Raw genomic sequence first — 21,560 nt, forward strand, 5'->3', positions numbered from 1 at the left:
CTGATTAAAGAGAAAAAGTCACTTCCTAGTGCCACACATTCAGCCAAATTACCATGGGCTGAGTCATCAGGCTCATCACCACCCTCCGTCAGACTCCACACAGCCCTTCCAGCAGATGATGTGCAGCATGGTCCTGCACAGCTGCATCCCCACATGCCACCACCCGTGGCCACTGCCACTGCCACAAGCCCACAGTGAGCGCAGTCCAACAGAGCCAGGAGGCAGCCAGGGGCTGAGCTGGTCCTCCTCACCACAGGCACCCAGGAAACATCACCGCAGATGAGCCAGAGGAAAATTGCATCTGTCTGGAGTCATTTATTTGGAGCTTTGTTTAAAAGCAACATGAGGCAGATAGGGAGAGAATAAATCTGTGGTGAGAAGTGAACCAGGATAACGAATAAGAATACTGAGCTCTGCTCTTCAGGGAGCACATTAATATTCTTATCTAACAATGTGTCCCTTTAATGATAATGCACTGGAATCAATTCAAAATCATATTAGTATAAATAAGGTGTAGCTGTTACCAGAGCTCTGTTTCAATGACAAAGCTCTCTATTAATGTGAATTCATTAGTATCCTCTTCCCTAAATTAGTATATCTAATTTGCAACTAAATTATTTGGGGGGTTTGTAGCATACCTGACCCCAACCTGATGCTGCAGTACTTTTACCCTCAGAAAATTGGGGCTGGGAAGGGTGACAAGAGGGCTCTCTTCTGAACGATTGCCGAACACTGTAGCACAGCCGTTTCAGTTCTTGATCAGGCAAAACTCCTTTAAAAGGCAATGGTCATTTGCAGAGCGAGTAAAGAGCAAGAGATCAGAGCTCTGCTGTGTGGCACAGCCATGAGAAATTACAGCATGTCTCTCTATCCAAAGATAGAGAATGCCACTTATAGATACCACAGCAAAATTGGTCAAGTCGTCCTCCATCCATCATGATGTCTGCAGCTTCCTTCACACGGTGGGCAAGATGATGATAAATACAGCATGGGTGCATTATAGTGTGTACTTTTCCTGTGCTGCAAATAAAGCTGCCTGCAGAGTCTGCCTCCTCAGGAACAAATGCCAAGGAGACATTCAAGGAAAACAAAGGGAGCTGGTTAATTGAGTGATGCCCACATCCCTCAACAGACATGATCCTACAGAATGGAGCATGCAGTCCCAATCTGGCACTGTTTACAAACATGATGCAACTGGCATCGTTTCAATATCACCGTAACAGGTGAGTACACATATAGGCTGGGGAGGAAATAACATTTTTATTGACTGACAGATTGCAGTACTACGTTACATTGAACATCTCATTAAGAATGGAGTAAGCCCTGCCTAAAATATGGCACTGTGCAGAGGTTAGCGGTACAGCAGTCATTTTATTAAGGTTAAAGCTACCCTGTAAAGCTTTGCTGGAACAACTATGTTCATTATGAATGCCGAATAAATAAATAAATAAATAAATACAAACCTTATCTCAAAGCCAGCTTCTCTGTGCAGGGGAGCACTAAGAGGAGGTACAGATAGGCTTTTATCGGCTCAGTTGGGCTGTTCAAGGAAACAAGAGTAACAAATGCAGCATCTGTATATATATACCTTGACTGGAGGGCTCAGCAGATACACCGTGCCAGCGCAGCTGCTGCAGCAGCATTGCATCCAGAATAAATCACCCCTGACACAAGCCGTATGCATGTGTGTATGTACGTATAAATAACGTGTGTCTGTTGTGCATATCCTGACTCTCAAGTCCTGGTTCCAGCCATGGTCACAGCCTTCAACAGCTTCTGGGGTGTGCACAGTCCCCCGTAGCTCCTGACAGTGGTGACAGTCACTCCACTGCCCACTGCCACTTCCATTCACTCTGCAGTTCTGACTTGCCTGAAAACAAATTGATAGAGTACAAAACAGACAAAAAGTTATTATGCATATACAGCAACCAGTGCTCAAGTACTTGTTGAACATCGTTACTCATTAAATACCATAGAGAGCAGAATTCTACCTCATGTTTGGGCAGGCCCAGCATAGTGTTTATTTAGTTGTCTACGTGTTACATGGAGCCATAAGACTTCTTGGATGGAGCACAGCTGGGAATGCGTTTTGATGAAGGAAATATATTAGCACTAATTATGACACTTTGCATGAGCACAGACAGAGAACTCCGATGTTTAGCTGACTAACAAAAACATATTTACTACATATGGACAACCTTGTTCAGTTCAAGCCAATTGTTTCTCAAGTACTCCAGACCGCTGCCAGACAAAAAAAAAAAAAAAAAAGGTGGCTTTTCAGTTACTAATTTCTTCCAAAGCCTGAAGAAAAGTTAACCTACAATATTTCTGCAGTAGCTTCAACCAACTCACATTCTTAAAATTCCTGGTAATTATAATTTTCAAAACGTCTTTTAAAGGCCACACTGGATTGCAGACTTTTTAAAATTATGAGACACAATAACTGGTGGATCACAACAGGTGAGGCTAGAAGGAGCCAAAACCCACTGAAATTGAAAGAAGCACCAGCAGGATTTAGTCCAGAGTTTGCATTGTACTTTAACCATCCTAAAGGCAGCTGGCAATGGCACAGTATGATTTCTCTTCTGTCATAGTGAGAGTCACATGAATTGATAAATTCGGTGCCATTTGAAAGCCGGGTGCTTAGTCCCTGGCTCTAACAACACTCTGCAGACTGATGACTGATTAATTGACAGGCATTTTTGGGATACCTAGTGATGAATATCAACAACAAAATGAAATGTCAGCAAGTGAGTGAAATGTATTGCAAGGCTTACATGGATTATGAGAAGTTGTATTATCAAACAAGAGAACCAAGTTGAGGGATAAGCAAGTGTAGAATTAGAGCATCCAGCAGGATAGTGATAGTTAAGTCCAGGGAGATGATTTTATAAATGCAGATTTAACGGCTTTACTCAGATTCTCATATTTTCTTGTATAACCAGTAGGTTTATTCAGACATCGTGTTAGTAATCAACTCAAGTAGAAGTGGCAACGTGAGTAGAAAAGTAGCTGCACAGAGTAATAGTTAGGTTGAAGAAAAGCAAAATTACAATTTCCCTGCTGGCTGCTAATGACTTAACGACCTCAAATGTGATCCATAGGGGGCTGCAAAAGCAAACTCCCTTTTGAAATTCAAGTAGGATTTTCATATCTGTTATGCTAATTTCCAGACAATAATGCGACCAATTTTATATGTAAACAACCATTTCGTCTGTCATTTTGGGCTCAAGTTGTGATCCTTTTCAGTAATAAATATCAGCAAGTAAGTAATAATGTCCCTTAGGCTAGAACTGTAACCTTGGTGTCATCCAGAAAACAAACCATGTTAATCACCCAGCTGTAATGTCACGAAAATAAACACATCTGTTTATGAGCAGTTGCCTGTTCTTACATACCTGTTACTGAGTACTTATATTTACATTTCTGACCAGAAAATAAAAATTCCGTTTAACAAAATAGTTCATATTTCACTACTGAGTTTTGCCTGTTGTGAGGATGAACTGCAACAACTGTGCATGGCTTTGGGAAAGGACAGGAGAAAACCATGGTGGTAAGATAATTTGCTGCAAATATCCAGTGCTAAATCACCATTACTTGAGATGCCTGACTTCCCAGCAGTTCCCCAGCCATGATACTGTGCAACTAATATTCCCCTCTGCACATATAAATGAAATGACTGATTTCCAATTTGCAGCCTCTAGACCCCTAAGGAGGCCATGGAGTGATTTTAAGTTGTCCAAGAAAGGGGTTTACAAAAGCAAGCTCCTATACTCTACATATGGTTGGGTGGGGAGTTTTCTGCTGTCCACAAATTGCTAGATACTGAAATTTAGAGGCTAATGGGAGCAGTAACCATCAAAATCATGAGGCTTAACCTGTGATATCATAAGACCAGTGCAAGCAGCACTGCCATCAAGAGCTCCCTCAATCTTTTTGCTGCACACCCAAAGCTAGAACCTGAAGAGATTTTGTGACAAACACCTCCTTGAAACATATGCCCAAAACTTTTACTTTCAACAGACAAGAATTAATTCCCCAACATCAAGAACTTTCCAATCACCTGTGATAAGTACATGCATACACACTTGCACAAAGCACTTTGATTCTTGTTTTGTAAGCTTAAAACCAATGATTCAACTAGAAAATTGAAAAAGCCTCAGTATAGAATCACAGAATCATAGAATGGTTTGGGTTGGAAGGGACCTTAAAGATCATCTAGAATTCCAAGCCCCCTGCCATGGGCAGGGACACCTTCCACTAGACCAGGTTGCTCAAAGCCCCATCCAACCTGGCCTTGAACATTTCCAGGGATGGGGCACCCACAACTTCTCTGGGCAGCCTGTTCCAGTGCCTCACCACCCTCATGGTGAGGCACTAATTTAAATGTACCTTCTTTCATCTTAAAGCCATTACCCCTTGTCTTATCACTACATGGCTTTGTAAAAAGTCCCTCTCCTGGAAGGCTGCTTCCTGGAACCTTCTCTTCTCCAGGTTGAACAATCCCAACTCTCTCAGCCTGTCTTCACAGAGGACATGCTCCAGTTCTCTGAGTGTCTTCATGGCCTCCCGTTGACTTGCTCCAAGACGTCCATGTCCTTCTTATGTTGGGGGTCCCAGAGCTGGACACCGTACTGCAGGAGGGGTCTCATGAGGGTGGAGCAGAGAGGGAGAATCATATAGTGAGAGATTATAACCAATCAGAATTATAATAAATTATTATGAGAATAAATATATATTATTTTTAAACACGGTAAGGTCTGATTTCACACTTAAGTGATTGTTTCATTATAACTGTACTTAAATACCTATAATTACATGTTGATTTCCATTGTTCAGAATATTTTATATGCACAGGTAAGGCAAACGCTCAAATATAAATCCCAGGCGGTGATTATTTTTAATAGTGCAATTATTTTCTCATCATAATCACTGGGGTACAATTCCTATTAAACTATTCAGCATTCCTTGAGAAAGTTAAGTAAAAATCAATCTGACTTACTTTAAGGGATGGGCTTCCCAACTCTGCTCGCTCTCCCATCTCTGCTCCAGTACATATAAATGTGTGTTAGCTATGCGGAGAATCAATGAAATTGTATTAAATTTTCAATTCAGCCAAGTGTCTGCAAATTCACTAATTATTTATATTTTAAGCATTGTTGATGCCGCTGTTATCGAAAAGCTCAACAGCCCATCTCTTAAATGTAACCAAGTTTTGAGGAATCTACATCACCATTACATTAAAGCTGAAACATTTTGTGGCCTATTTAAGTGGTTTAGGTAGTTTTCTAATTATTTACTTGAAATTGTGAAAAAGAGTTTGGTCTCCTGAAATGCATTTTATAAAATACCACATTTTCAATAGATGCTGATAGCTTAATACACATGCTGCATAAAAAAATTCGAATGCTTGAGCCTTTTAATGTCATAACTGACTGTGTTTACTTCCTGTAGGAGTTCTCTGGAGAGCTCTTGGTGTAGGTCAGAGAGCAGCAGGTTCCTCCAGAGCCCTCCACAGCAGGTCCTGCTCCAGGAAGTTGCATAATGGAAACCTAAAAAACATCATTCTCCCTATTCCAGCAGTAAGAAAGCAACTGGCCTAATGTTAGCAAACCCTGACAGAGGCAAGGAAAGCCTGCCCAGGGACTGCAGGGCAAAGAATTTCAACCCACAATATGACAAACGCTGATGCAAACACCTCAAAATCAATTTGCATCCACAAGGACGAGTTCACCACAAAGACCTGCGCTCCCATGGTTGCTAAACACCTCCGGATATTTATCAGAGGAGTGCGAGTAACAACCTCACTTCTGCTTGGCAGATTACATTCTGCCTCCATGAATTCACCTTTAAAATTTCAAATGGATTGCACATTATTCATTTCCTGTTTCAAAATGCCCATTATTAGCAAAAATGACATTTTAGTAGAGGGGGAAATTATTTCAGTGTAATCTGCAAATCAATTTGTAAGGATTTCAGCAAAGCAATTAGGGGAAATGTCTGGACTACAAACATGGAGTGATGTGAGATTTCATCCTGACTGATAGATCTGTCAGGATTTCCATCCAAAAATACAGCTGCATTTCCTTACTCTCCACCTCGCCATTTCATGAGCTACATCTTAAAGTTTTGTTCTTTCCTGGTTTTATGCCTTGGCACTTTACCCAATTTTAATTCATTCTAAACCTCCTGCTTTCCCACTGAGCAGAACAGATGCCAAGCAGGACTGGAGAAAAAAGACAAATAATAGATGCCACACCAGCAGTGCTCAGAAACCACTGAAGAGAAATACAAACCCAGTTAAACCTCTAAAAAGTACCAAGTGCTCAGGACAGGAGAAAGCAAGACTGACCGAAGCTGAGTTTGGGTATGCCACGCAGTCGCAAGATGACAAACAGTCTCAAGTTTTCCTAACAAATTGGCAAAATATAGGATCACAAGTTACAAGCTCTACCAAAAGGCCCCAGGGCATCATTCTAGGAAGCTACATGGCTCCTTTTTTTTTTATTTAGCCTTTTTTCCCACCGCCCTGTAAGTGCAGTGAATTCATAGCTGTGTTCCAGCTTCTTTTGAACTATGCACCAGAGACATCATAAATAACAACCTTGCTGCCATCTCATTGACTCAGAAATTTTCCAGCTATTAAAAAACTGAGTTCCTTTCACATTTGCAGGTTGTGCTGTCTCACTGTCAGCTCTCTCTGAAAGATTCCCTGACAACCCAAGCTAAGTGCAAAAATGGTCTTCCCTTCTTCTTTGTGAACCCTTCCGAGCCTAGCTAGTAGTTTGGTTTAGTTAGTTAGTTAGTTAAACTAACTTAGTTTAAGTAATTAAATCTCACACATGTATACATAAATGTCTTTATAGACGTTTAAAGCTGGCATTCACACACTGAGCCTAACTCTTGTTTTGACCTACATGTCCCTGCACCTCTCATTAGGGTAGGAAAGAAATTCATGAAGCATTAACCAACTTTCAGAGCTTTTGTGCTGGAAACAGAAATAAACAGAACAGCTGAACAAGTCAAAAGCATCCAGCTGGGATTCACTTCCCTGAGCTTCAGACACAGTCGTGCCGGCTGTGCTGGGAAGGAAGGCAATCACAGATAAACAGCACGTTCAAAACAATTTGATACCCACAACACCGTAAATAAATTAAATAGGGGTTTTTCACACCCTGAAGGAGTGGGATGGAGCTGCTCTTGACAGATTTGTCGAGACTGCATCTGAACAGACTATTAGAGCGAACAAGGGAGCAGAAGAGTGAACACAAGGCAAGAGCAGCCTGCACCACCCATGCAGTGAGAAGGAAAATCTCATTTCCTACACTATGTACACCATGTTGCAGCCCTTACACACGGACAGTACACAGCCCTTAGGAGAAAAGCAGATGATGTGTTGTGAAAGGGGAGTTGGGACAGCTCCAGGTGAACTGCTGGAAGCAAAGGAGATCTGAAGGCTATCAAATGGCAGACGGAAATCTAGCATCCAAGTACCAATGTGAAATCCAAAACATTACCAGATTAGCAACCAGGAGTGCTTCAAACATCCAGAACTTTTAACATCAGGATGCTAGAGGAGGCCACCGGGAAAATTTGTTTCTATTATAATCCGAAGTTATTGCTCAAGTAAAATACTTTTTTACACATCAAGTGCCTGGAAAGAGAACTTTTGTTGTTGTTCATTGTCACTGCAGGTAAGCTCAGAGATTCCATCTGAGACAATCCTCTAAATATGCTACACAAGTTGGGAGACTCAATCTACATGGTATAGACCGATACAAATAAGGCAGAGCTGGGGGAAGGAGGGATGGCTCCCCCTGCCTCGCAGGTGAGGCAGGTAGGCAATTTGCCACCGATCACCAGGGAAATCCATGGCCACATCTCACACTGAACACAAGCTCTCCTGGGTTTTGCAGCATGGTCTTTGAGCAGCAACAAAGATGACGTTCAATGGACCAGCGCTAACAGCAGCAATGGGATTGTGCCTGCTAAGCCAGTACGAATCCGATACATTTATTAAGAAGGGAAAATGAATGCATTTCACTTGTTCTTGTCCCAAAACTTCCAGCATGCCCCCCACAAGGGTTCTCTGCCTGCTGCTGGCGCACAGGAGCTCATGGCTCCATTGCTCACTTCCCATTCCCTCACCTTGTAGGAAAGAGTTTTCCTCCCCCCGTCCTGCAACCAACTCTTCTTTGTTTCTATTAATGTCAAGTTCTTCCTAAAATTTGTCACTTCGGAGGAAAAACAGACATATGCAAAAGCATTGTGAAATTAGCAGCTTTCCAACACAACCAAAGCCACAAGATTTTCAGCCTCAGGCTCCAGCAAGCAGAGGCCTTCATTTTTCACTTGCTCCTGTTATGCTTTAAATATCAAGTAATTCAAGTTTGGAGGGAAATGAAAGCAAAACAGGAGTGCTTGCTTTGGCAGCTGTCCCCTGCCAGCCACCAGCAGGCTGTGGGCAGTTGTGCAGCCCTATCTACAGTGTCCACCTCCAGCCCAGGTCAAGCTCAGCAAGAGCATCTCAAAGCATCGTGGAGACATGACGAGATTAATGGAGCAAGAACAGCCGGTGTCAACAGAAAAATCTGTTAATGCAGCTGCACCACTGCAGAGCTTTAGACAGCAAGCCGTGTTATTTGCACCCTTCCCCACATCTTCCTGGAGAGGTATTTTAGAGGTATGACCAGAGATATCTAGATATAGGCTCAGCCCTGCCAAAACTTCACTGTAAATGGATAGAGGAGGTTGCAATCGGGGAAAAATTGTAGAAATATTTGGCCTTAGGCTCAGATCTGGCATTAAACTCTGACAGTTTCTGGAAAGCAGGCAAGACAATGTTTTTGTCATCAATATCTTAATGGTCCTTCCATCATCTCCCAGTTCATCAAGGCAAAACCCTATTCCACCTGCCTTTGATGGGACATGAACCTTCTTTTCGTGGCAGCATTACTCACCTGTCTCCTTTTAACCACACTTTATAATGCAAGCTGAACACCATACCTGCTTACACAGATATAGCCTGAAGATGTGACTCTGCAGATTTTCATGACTGTCTTTGCAAACCACTCTGTATCCTTTCGTAACAGAGGTAGATAAAATCATTTTCACCTTCCAAGCCCTAGAGAATTTTTATTATTCATACGGAATAAAACAAATAAACAGTTATATTTTGTGACTGCTTTTATCTATAGTGATGCCTAAGATATGTCATTTTGTGGCACATTAATGAGAAATATATATGTCAGAACACAAAAGCAGTAAGTTTTGCCCGCAGTCTGTTGTGACAAAGCATTTGCTTCTGACTGTATTGAGCCACCATCTGTGGCTCACTGTGCAACCTGACAGCTGCCACCAGTGGCGTGACCTTCTGAGCAATCCTCGTTAGTACAGCTTCTCACCCCGTCATTTAAGAAAATGAAACAACTGGGGAATAGCTCCCAAATATGCACCTCTCCCCACAACTAAAATTCAAGGGATGAGGCAGAAGACAGAACATCTACCAGAGAATGGTATGCTTTGTATGCTAATCAGCTGCGGAGAGCAAATAAAACGTCCTGTAAAACAGAAAATTGACTTCTTCCAAATTAGGAGAGATTATAAGAATACTTGCCTGCTCTGAAAAGGAAAATCTTGTGACTGACTGCATACAGGAGCAGCCCTGGTCAAAGGCAAAGCAGCTCCCCAGCCTGAATGTGTTGAGTGGGCAGAGGAAAGACACGTCTCCCACAAAGGCTCCTGGAGGAGGGAAACACCTTCCTCCAGTGTAGACTTCAGGTGTTATTTAAGGGAGTAAGGTCAAAAAAAATATTTTGCCTTTTGACTTTCTTGTTTGTTATCTTTTTAGGCTCTTTGATGCTGTGTCCTTGGAACTGAAAGCTCAAAAGGCAACTGCAGGAAACTGAATTTTTATTCTTCTCCAGTCTTTTGGCAGGAACAAAAGCATTTGCTTACTGCACTACCTGTGGAGAAACACAAAGCAACACTTCAATCACCCATTCTAAATCAGAAACACAAGGTAAAAGCCAAACAACCGGGAGCATGCTCAAGGATCATAAATTTCCTTTTGCAACTCCATTTTTCTAACAAGCTTCTGTTCCTGAAAGTACTATTTAAAAAATGCTCTCCTTTAAAGCAAATTCTGGAACAGCAGAAATAAATTAATAAAGTGACCAGAGTACTGTTTTGAGTTTGTTTTCAATGCCCATGAAATATATTGAACATATTCAACTGACAGCTCTGTAAACTAAAAACTTCTATGGGTAGGAAGAGATGAACAGGAGACAGAATATGCTTCTTGCTCAGCTCCAGGCATATCTCTTTAACATATTAGGGGAACATATTTAGAGGGGAGAAGCTACGTCAGTCATCATGTCAGAAATTAATCAACTATCCAACCATCTGTTTTGGATATCCAGCTATTCAAAAATTATTTGTCATCAATTATTAGGTTGCATTTAATCTATTAACAGGAGCCAAAGTTTTCTTATTCCTTAGTCAACCAAACCTGCCAAGCAAAAGATATTTTTGTGGCTTTTTTTGGCTGTGTAATAATTCGCATATTACAAATTGTGAATAGTTACTTATGATTATAAAATAATAATTAAAATATGAAATAGACCAGTTTTATGGCATCAATCCAAAATAATTTGCTGCAGCACATAAGCTGGTGTATGAAATTTGTGGAAGCCAGAGTTTCGCTCTGGCTGTAAAATCACAAGTCTAGAATACAAAACACAGCATTCAAATACAAAGACATTTACGAACCTGAAATAGCTGTGGTTTAGAGACTATGAGATCTGTGATGCTCAGAACAAGAGATAGTGTTACAAATTATACACGATCTTATTCTTTGGTTGATCAGTAATTATAAAAATAGTTTGCATTTGGGGCATTTCATCTCATCTTCAAGATCGGTCATAGAAGATTATGGTGATAAAACATGGGGCTTGTTTTTAGCTTTTGCAACACTGAAATCAATCAAGTATCTGTATGCAGTCCGAAGGGACAATAAATCTTATTTGTCACACCTGCAACCAATTTTCTGAAAACAAAAGATGTAACAATGTACAGAGCCTCAGATGCCCTATATTTATCCTTTCTCTGAGAGCCAGAAGTGAAGACAGAATCCACCCCTCCCTCTTTTTTTTTTTTTTAACAATTATCTTTTTTAATATAACTCTTGGTTTTTTTACTACAGCTGAAGCTTTTACCTGCGGCAGAAGATGTTTGAAGTGTTTGAAACAGAGCACTCTGGGCTTCATGAAGTGGCCTAGATTACACTTCATATAAATGAAGTTATAATATTAATCTCAACATTCATCATGAAGTATGACAAAGTTGAAAATGCCTCAGATTTGTTATGAAAAATGATATTACGAAAAATGCTTCCTATTATCTCTGTTTAATTGACTGCCTCTTTCTACATAAATATTCTAATTACAAGACATGTTTGTTTCCTTTATTGGTAAATATTAGAACAACATAAAAGATTAAATTAGAAAAAATATGTGCTGTTGCAAACTCTTAGTTACAGAATTACTTGCTCCAACTGCATTGCCTCAGTAATCCACTGATGCATACACCCTAATAAATATTCACGCAGGTCAGTCTCAAGCACAAATCGTTATCGGGCAGATGTTTGAGACATCTCAGATTCTGGAGCCAAGAAAACACAAGACAGTCGTATTCCCTGCATCATGTTCAGTCACCTTTGGTTACCCCCAGCCAAAGTCACCTGGTACCCAATTACAGCCGGGTGAGCTGACAGAAGGTTCAACACAAGGTGTGACCTCGTGCCTTGCGAGGCTCATTAGCCACATCACGACAGCGCCTGAGTAAGTCTCTGGAGCACCAGCAATGAAAATACAGCTTGAAGTCTGGGGTAGAGATGAACCACACACAAAAAAGACAGAGGAAAAAGGAATATCAGAGGCACAGAAGAGCATCCGTGTGCAGAAATATTAAACACAGGAGGACTCTTCAGCTTAGGAAAGCAATAACCGAGGAAGGGTAGAGCTGGGACCTGTCATATTGAGAAGGTGAAAAGAACATAGTTGCTGTTTCTTACCATACAGTATAACAATACAATCAGGCACCAAGCTTAAATTAACAAAAAGGAAGTATTTTTTCACATAATACATAAACATATAATGCTAAGTATTGTTACACAAGCATGAAAAGGTAAATAATATAAATTACTTCAAAAAGTGTTTTAGAAATTAATGGACTGGTCAGAGAAGGATCAGTGTCCATTTCTCCGCTTCCTTTTCCTGAGCATCCAGCCAGGTACAGCTGCCAGGGATGAGATATGGACGAGGAAGCTACAGGATTCACTCGCTTGGCTTTATTAGGTAGAAAGCATCCATAGCAATTCAAAATGCTCAAGGAGTTCAAAGCAACAACAATAATAATGACAATTTAAGATTTGCCAGTCAGAATAAACAACATAACAAACAGGCAATAAGTATATATCAAGCTTATTATTGCCATTCTATGCTATGAGAATTAGAGCTGGAATTGAAAGATTGCATGCAGCTCCAATATTTCTTGCCTGAATTACAGCGCTTCTTTCAAACAAAGGCCTTTCAAAACAGGAGGAATCATGACTAGTTTGCATGTGTAATATTTACTTATTTTTATCTGGACTGAAAGAAGCAAAGAAATCCAGGCTTTAGATGCCCTTGCCTTCACTCATAAATGCAATTTAGTGCACTAAAACCCAATACATTAAAATAATCTTTGTAAATCATTATGAACTGACACCTCAGATCTAACACAGCTGAAATGACAAATTAAAAGTGTCATCTCATAATGTGTGTTAGCCCAGTGTCACTAAAAGCTAATGTATTTTGTTCATATCAAACTAGAATTGCCAGCAACTGGATTTTTTTCCTTGAACAAGGTACACCTGAAAGCTCTGAAGAGAAATCTGACTCCAAAGCATTTCTTCTGGAGCAATCCATAAATCACCTGCACATGCGATTAATGTTGGACATGGGAGGAGGGCTGATGTGTGTCAAAACACTCATGTGACAGACACATGTCTTTGGAAAACAAAACATAAAGGCCAATAAAAAGATCTTTTATAAGCTGGCAAAAAGATTACAAAGGTGGGTAAAAGAGACTTGGACAACAATAAAACAAATAACTGGGCTGTTCTTTCTTCAGCAGTCTCAGGCAAAGGAATAGGTAGAGCTCTGAGAAGAGCAGCATCATGAAGGACATCTCATCAAGACACCAAAGTATCCTTCTCGTGTAGGTGTATGTGAAACAGAAGTACAGTACATGGAGTAGTATGTATGGAAATTATTCTTGCAAAAAACAAACAAACAAACAAACAACAACATAAAAAGAGAGAGTTTAGACCTGGTTCTACCTTCTGTTCCATCAGCAGTCAATATTTGCTGCTGGCTGTACCTCCTTCTCAGCTAAACATCTTGAACTCTTCCTTTCTACAAGCAGGCATCAGTGAATCTGCATTGGTTTTGCAAATGCAGAAAAGTTCACACAGCTTTCCCACGCAGTGGGTTTTGAACTGCTGCCACTCACAGGCTTCTGCATTCAACATAACAAGTGACCAGATCAGCAACAGGGACAGTAGTTGCCCTCCTTCAGCCACTGCTTGGACATTGTTAGTTGAAATCAGGTCTGTGAAACAACACTGTGCACGACAGAGCTGAGCTGTTGGATTTTTTTATCATTTATATGCATTGGTGAAAATTTAAAATGAATGTCCTTAAGGCTGTTATCACCAGCTGGAAAGGAGCAAACAGTTTGTGATTCAGCCCACACACCTGCCTAAAATTCAGATACATCCAACTGGTTTCAAGGAACAGGCAGGATTCCCATGCTTATTGTTATCACTGCAATGTCACTTCAATAACACATAAAGAGCCAGAAAAGTGAGGGCTTCTATTCAAAAAGGAGCTTCTGCATCACCAAAGATCCTGAAAAGTTAGTGGACAGCAAGAGAACTCGGGCAGCAAGGGAGGCACAGACTTCAGTTCAGGGTTATTTAGCATGTAATCTGATTTCATGTGTTTTCCTGCTTTGTATTCATTGCTTTCAAATCCTTCCTCAGTGCCCATTTCTGCCACAATAGCTATGGTAAATTGCCAACTCATATTGGACAGGCAAGTGGCCAGCTGAGACTATGGATGTAATTAACATGTCTATTTTAAAAACCCACCTCAAACTTTCAATTTATACAACAACACATCGATGTAAAAACACCTTCTGGTCACAGTTCTTTCAATTTTTTTACCATCTGCCCCTCGTATTTGTCACACTCATCACAGTGTCTCATAATTTAAATTTTAAGCTGTTGAGGACAAAAAATATTGTCTTGCGTATTCTTGTCCAATGAGACCATGAAGAGTGACCCACTGTCACAATAGCTCCTCTGAAAACTAATACATATAATAAACTTATTATAACCTTCCAAGCATTCCTTTATCATTTTGAAACATATTTTTACCTGTATTTTTTAAGCAGAGCAATGAAAGGTGCGGTTTGATTTGCATTCAAACATGAACAAGACACCAAGTGCAGCGCTGGTCTGCACTCTGCAGCGTGTGCTCCACAGCATGCATCTTCCACAGAGAAAACTCTGTTGTAGCAGCAGCAGATTCAATTAATCCAGATAGTTTGTGTCCTTCAGGGAAAGACTCCTTGTTTTTGTCACACTCAAGTCTGTCAGTGCTCTGAAGTCACAAGATAGCAATTCACAGTACACAGCATCTCAGAGATTAGAAATGGAAATCGCGTTCTTCTTCGGGAAAAAAAACAAAACAAAACAAAAACCAAACCAAAAAAAACCCCAACACACTAAAAACATTATTTCATGCCACATCCATTGAGCAAAATGCTGCAACTCTGTTGAGCAGTTATCATTTAAGCAACCTTTGCTTCCTAGAGACCGATGAAGGAAGCAGATGGGTCTCCACATGTTCCTGGTGCATATTTTCCTTATTCCCAATCCCCTGAACACAGAATACATGAAACAAGATAATCACGACATGAAGTTGATCTAAATGTTTCCACAAAGCCAAACCTCTTTTAAAGAGCAAACCTGACATCAAAAACCCATCTAGGGAATGTTTTCCACCAAAACCCTGCTCAGAGAATACACAAACAGAAAGGCCTGCTGCCTGCCAAAGAAAAGAAAAAAAGCTCCTGGGGTTGAATCACCCATCCATCAGTAGGTGTGAATAGTAACAGCAGCCTGGAACCATGGGCTCTATGCCCTGAAATGATCACTTCATACCACTTTTCTTATGGGCAAGGGGGGGTTAATATTATTTATTGTACATTAAATAACCAGGTTTAGTGTCACAATTCTTTTGCTAGTATGATTCTCTGCATTCATAGAAATTAAAATCTATACAGGAATTATTTTTTGAGATATTGGTCCTCTAATAACCGTGAGTCATAAGGTCCCTCAGATGTCACCCATAAGATCTCCTGGTTTTCTATGGATCTGATGGCTCTTTTTGACGCATGCAGCCAACAGCCCATGTTCCTCTTAGCTCACTGCTCCTCAACAGTTCATCCACACAGAAAATAAACATGGTGATGCCTTTATCCCTCATTTTCCTATTCCAAGCCACCCTGTGATCCAGGGACTAGGCCAAACTCTTTTCAGTGCTGACAACTGCTTTGAATCACGAGCAACAGCAGAAGTGAGTGCCAGCAGAAACCTCACGCTCCTTTCTTCACCCCTGGGAAGTTATGATTTTACCAGTCAGTTACAAACATCGTACAGAGACTATTTGAGAAGTATATGGTTATTAGACTTCAGTTTTCCACCGAGCAGAGTGACCCATGGCTTTCATAATTTTCCCTCCACAGGCACAATTCGGCCATACAGCTAATTCGTGCTGTAGATTCTGCTCAGCAGACCACTGCAAATTATCCACACCAGCAAAAAAAAACACTTCCAGAGAGTAAATTTAGGTTAAGCGTTGTTCAAGGATTTGCATGCAAGAATCTCACCACAGTGAATGATAAAGACATTAACATAATGATACATTCAAAAGACATGCTGAATGCTTTTATTTGTTTAAAGTGCAGAGAAGAACCAACGTTTCACTCCCGAAACAATCATTCTGCAACGGTTGAAAATTAAAACTCTTCAAAACCACTCAGGAATAACGTGGTGGTGATGTTTGTTTGGGTTTAATTAAAATATTAAGACATCTGGAATTGAAAGCAATGCCAACAGCCCTCAACTTTCTGGTAGGGAGAGGAAATAAGGTATCTCTATGTCAAGGTTTAAGGCAAGGCAGCAATAAACACTCTAGTATATTCTTACCACTTGATTTTAGTTCACACACTTAAAAAATTAGTCCTAATCCACTTGCTTATCTCCTTGTGTAGCTATATATTGAGCCTTCAACCTCACGTAAAACCTCTGAGTTTTCCAAGCAGCTGGTCAAGGTAACGCTGCCTGGTCCACCTGCCTGGCAGACCCGAGTTCGTAATCCTCAGCTGAAAAAAATCATGAACAACGAACACTTCAGTCTACTGCTACAAATCACAGCTCTGCTACAACATCAGTTGATACCAATTGTAGAAAGGGTCTATTCACTTCTTTATAAAGTCAAATTAACAATGTCTGCTAAAAATACTTCATTTAGTCTTTACTAAAGCTTGGGATGCACTCCTTTAGACACTTCTTCCAGGTTTATGCACATCATCACATCTTACTAATTAAATGTTCTCTACAGTTACGATGATTAAGAAGCTGACAACTGAATAAATAACACTATGTATAGGTGTATTACTTTATAATTTTTCTGTTTAAAGATATTGTTCTTGCAGGCTACAGAAACACTCCTCAGGTCATTTTTATTACAGAAAATGACTCTTGCAGACATAATCAATGAGGAAGAACAGTGACTCAGGTTTAGGTCTACTAACACAAAGGGAAAGAGGTAGCTTCTTCAAAACAAACTTCATCACAAGCAATAAGCTCCAACTGACTTTTAAAGAAACTTTAATAAGAAACTATAATTAAGAAATGTAGCATTTTTCAAAAGAGTTCAAATAGGATTAAAAGCTTTTAAAAGTTTTTTTTTTTTTTAAATGTTACCTAGAAATACTGGATCACTATGGCTGAAGGGCAGGAGGAGTACAATTTTCGAAACAGCACTAAATTGTAATAAAGAAAAAACAGTCTGCCATTTGCTACCCATTCAAAGATATGAATGCCTACTAACCAGCCTTTTGAGAAACTGGGTCTGAATGGAGAGTGTTGGCAGCTGGGATTACTGCAGAGATAAAAGGAGCATTCCTTGGGAACTTGGCTTCACGTGTTTTAAATCCTGCACAAAAGAGAACTTCATATATATTGAACCTATCACGTGATGAAACAATATATGATGAGAACACTGCGTGAGAATATATGAAAGGTCTGCTACCACTACAGTTATTATTTTTTCAGTCATAAAAACCATTTATCAAAAACACTTTAACTGAACCAGTTTTACAGCCATACGGTACACAGAGATATTATTTTCCCCTCCCAGATCTGTATTTAAGCACCTTAACTAAGTGTCACACAGGTGAACTGCTTTAAAACAGTTTTCAGCTGCCCACAGGAAACAAGTGGCTCTTCCCTCCTCTGCAATCTCACTTGGTGTGTGCTGGGAGCCCACATAGCAGCTGAAAAGAGTGAATATCCCATCAAATCTGCTTAATAACCAGACTTGGTGACTGTGCTGCAGACTGGCTTTGGCCTTCAGTTTGGAAGCAACCAAGCAACCTTATTATTCTATAATTTTTATTTCTGATAAGGATAGCGAGGTTGGTTTGGTTTTCCCTCAGCAGAGAAGTTCCATTCACATATGCTCCAGACAATTTGGAGATCAAAAGAAAATCATCGCGTCTAGAACTGGCTTAAGTATCTTGTCAGGAGGCCTCCTGGGTGGAAGAGGGGAACTTCTACAGAAAGTTGGCTGAATGCGTTAGAGGAAAATTTACTTAGATTCTTGTTTAGTGGGAGCTTCACAAGGGCAAAGGGAGGAGTTAATTTAATATGGCCTATGAAGGTCTTTAAAACTTTTATTGTGCAGGGATTTTTTCTAGCTGATGCTTGAAGAGAAAATGAAGTGGCATTCTTTGATCAAAAAGTTGCAAAATCCTGAGGTGTCAAGGTAAGGCCTTCCATATCTCATAAAAATCAGCTTAACCCAAAATATAGAGGCAATAGGCAGAAAGTCCACAAAAATCAGTGTTTAAATTAAGGAGGACCTTCAAACATATTTTTGCACTGCATAATACATTTGAAATGTTTACAATAAAAAATTCTATTATTTTTTAAAATTAATTTTTAAAATGTGAGGATTATTTTTTCAAATATAATTTCTAAAAATACTGAGTATAAACAGGCAGGGAGAGGAGTACTGCACTTCTTTCATATATGTTTGCATCCAGCAAATTACTATAGCTGTGCTAACAACATATTCAACTATACCTCTTATTACACATCATACAACTGGTTTGAAAGATGGATACTCAAATAACACTATTTACTTTTCCTATTTGTATGTTGATTTAGATATTTGTAGTTTTTCTTGATAACATGTAAGAGTGATGAAGTTGTGAGAAGCAAGACCTCAGGTGAACATCTAAATCCAAGTAAAAAGTTCCCTCAACTGTCAAAAATTATATTTCCATTAATACTAGAACCTGAAAAGTGCAGTTTCAATAATTTCTCAGGACATGGTAAACTAGAGAAAAATGTGACCAGTTGTACATAAAACTTAACATTGACAGTGTCTCCTGATTTTAAAGAGAGAAGGTCTAAGAAACCTCTAAATTCATTTTTAAGTCCTAGTGTCAAGGATTCTTCCCTTTTCCATTCAAAATCATACAGCGGCAGCAGTTATAACTGTTCCTTACCTAAAACACATTAAGAAATTTACCTATTTTTAATTATGCTCTAAACACCAGAGATCAGAATAGAATCAATGCCATTTAGCAGGCTTTCTGGTATTTTTCTACAGCGAACCATTTCTCTGAAAATGGTAGCTGACCAAACCACTGACACTCCAAAGACCTGAGCATTGTGTACCTGAATCACACATTTCTAACTCTTAGGTCTGTCTATGTAGATTGCCCCTATATTCTACCCAAAAGCACTGGAGCAGCTGTCTGAACCAAGGACACTTGGCAGCTTGGACGATTAGATTCTTCGTAAACATAAAAATAAATCCCAGTGTCATACACTTTAATGGCCAAAAGGGACAGTCAGATCATCTACTTTGAACAGTACAACACAGACCATTACATTCCATCCAGGAGTTTGTGCATCAATTTGACTAGTTCGGGTTGAGCAAAGACACTTCTCGTTTAACTTGGTTTTTACTGAAGTTCACTTCAAAAATGCTGCCATGAAGCATGGCAGAGACTCTCTGTGTAACGCCTCCCACGATTCACCACTGATCCTGTGGAGAAAGTAATGTTCTTCTAAAAAATAAATATCAAGGTAACACCATATCTGCTTCTGCTATACTAATGTGCTTTCATTATCCCACGTTCATGACCATCTTAATCAAGTTTTATGATTATATGACATCTTCAGCTTGTCAGGGAATTTTTGTTTCAGCTAGAAACCAGCATCTTGTGATGCTTTCATTGTGGTCATCATTTTTGTTCCAAGAGATAATGAGAGTTGATACATCTTCTTGCCATTCACAGGCTAATCATCAAGTGCTGCTCTCCCTCGACATCATCTTGATATCACCTTCTTGTCTCTAGCTATTGATCTCATCTTCCCTAACACACTTCTGAAGTTTTCCAGTGCTTCCCCTGTTAACAAGTTGGTATTTAAGTACCTATTCCTATATATTTCCCAGCTGCAATTCACTCTTGACATTATTCCAACCATTTTCATACCTGTTTTCCAACTGATTTACCGACAGAAATGCTTTATGTTCCTTGGGAGATTGAGTTGCACCCATTGATCACAACCTTTGTCCAATTCAAACGCCATAGATCCGTCGGCATTTGAGGGATTTAAACAAATCTTAGCAGATAAGTGTGCTAAGGAGTAAACGTCTTTACTCTTCTTTTTGTCAACTAAATGCCAAAGGTAGAAGTTTTGATGTTGAGATAATACCAACACCGAAAGTACTGCAAGAGTACAGATCAAGGTGGAAAGGTTAATAGTCTCAAAAGCGTCTATTAAAATCAGGGATCCACTGACATGAACCAGGCAGCGCTGCCCACCACAGCAGAGCACTTCGTACAGCACACACAGGCACAGTTGCGTGCACCCTTCAGAAATGCTGCCAAATGTTATCTTAATATCTCATGTACAAACCCAGAATACAGAAGTGGCTTGTCCAGAACAGTTTCAAACTTTAGATGTTGGTGTGTCTCCTGTATTTTTTTTCAAGTTGCAAAATACAACAGAAGTTTACTTTCAAAAGCCGCTGAGAAGGAGAGCTGATGTTTCCAAACAGACCCATCTGCAATGCCTTACTGTAGAAATACATATTCTTTTCAACTTGTAAGTTTGGGGATTTGGGGTTTTTTGCTTGGTTTGGTTCTTATTTTTGACTACTGCATAACTACATCAGGATCACCTTGTTTTCACAATCCTTATCTTCTGACCAACTATATGTATATATTTTAATAGCACTACTACAAGAAATATGTTCAACTATATGATTTACATATTCTTAGTGATTTTGCCTTTCCAATCTCAACAGCTCCATAATCAAGCAGTAAGTGATTTTTATTGAAACTATAAAGCAGGAAGACTTTAAGTCCCTAGAAAACAAGTAATTCCTCACTAACCAGCTGCTCAAAAGGAGGATTCTCATTTTAGATTTTTTGACACTATCAAATTCAAAATGGTCAAAATGTGTGAAATACAAACACAGTCATTCTCTTCAAATAGCAACAAAAGCATTCTTTTCAATCCTTTGCTGGTTACTTGTAACCATATGCCATAATATGTATGTTTTTCTGTTACATATTTTATTATAGTCCACCAGCCAGATAACAAAAGGGAATAAAATATAGTTCAAAGTAATTCATAGTGCTATTAATCAAGAGAGGTAAACTCACAATAATTAAGTAAACCAATGCAGGACAAAGGCTTTGTCACATACTGTTATGTTTGTTGCACTTCAGATTAATGTATTTCATTCAGAGAATATAACTGCACAAATCCTCCCTCTTGTAATAGAGATTTATTTTTAAATTTTATGCTTGAAGTCCTAGAAATAACTTAATTCTGCTAATGTAGCAATCCAAGGTAGGCTATGTGAACAAGCAGCTATTCCCAATGTGACATAAAAGCACATGTAAAGCTCAGAAATGAAGTGTTGGGAGTTTTGTTTAAACAGCAAGCGACAATGTTGACATTGGTGGGGTTAGGGCGTAACAAACATCTCTACTGGGTCAAAAATTACAGTTTGTGGTCCTTAGCTGCATTCGGTGTCTCAACAACCTCATTCTTCTTTCAGCTGCTTCACTTTGGAACAGAAATCTCATTTCAGGTCTGAAAAAGTTTCACTGCACTTCTATTAGAAGAATCCATG

This window comes from Patagioenas fasciata, chromosome 3 (genome assembly GCF_037038585.1).
Source record: "Patagioenas fasciata isolate bPatFas1 chromosome 3, bPatFas1.hap1, whole genome shotgun sequence".
In the NCBI taxonomy this organism is placed as follows: Eukaryota; Metazoa; Chordata; class Aves; order Columbiformes; family Columbidae; genus Patagioenas; species Patagioenas fasciata.